The sequence below is a fragment of the Equus asinus genome, chromosome 25 (assembly GCF_041296235.1).
Source record: "Equus asinus isolate D_3611 breed Donkey chromosome 25, EquAss-T2T_v2, whole genome shotgun sequence".
NCBI lineage: Eukaryota > Metazoa > Chordata > Mammalia > Perissodactyla > Equidae > Equus > Equus asinus.
Genome location: NC_091814.1, coordinates 50,320,961 through 50,321,779, shown reverse-complemented (window position 1 = coordinate 50,321,779; position 819 = coordinate 50,320,961).

Sequence of the window (819 nt, the reverse complement as noted above, 5' to 3'; positions counted from 1 at the left end):
CACTTGATTTACTCTTTCTAATTAATGTTAGTGCTAATAGCTGCGATTGCAAGCAAAGGTAAGTGATCCAGGTCTGTACCAAGCCAAAAAAGAGAGCAACAGACAGGGAGATCTTAGAAGTCCCACTAGGTTCATCCAAGCCAGCATCTACCTAAGGGAAAGATCAAGATGAGACATGGGTCTGGGCAGGGTAAGCCATCTTGGAACAGATAAGCTCGGTGTGCTAGGATCCAGAAGTTGTCAAGTCCAGGAACACCAGACCATAATAAGAATCTAAATTCCATGAGATCAAGGACACAATCTGTCTTATTCATTTGGGCACAGTGATATGCCAGATACAGTACCTAACCCTTGAAATGAATATTTGTTAGATAGATAATTAATCCATCAACTAAATGGAATTCATGCAGCCACTGAAAAAAGGCTGCTATAAATATAAAGTTATTGATATACTAGAAAGTGAAAAATCCAGTCGCAAATTAGAGTGTGATTCCATTTTTGTTTGTGTGTGTATATGTATGTATATATAAATATCTGGAAAGATATGCGAAAGTGTCAGCAGTGGTTATGGTTATTGCTGTATGATGGGGTTAAGAGTAATTTCAACTTCTTTTTATTTATCCATATATAATAATTTGCTAATGAACAGTGGTCATGTCCATTATAAAAAGGATTTTTAAACTATCTATATGATATGTGTGCAAGTGTCTAACGTTGTTACCGTAAAGACATTCCAGAGTTACCGTGCACTTCAGAATAAGAGCCTCTTGCACAGTTTCAGAACTCTTAAAGTCCTCGGAGTTTCAGCTGGCAGAATGC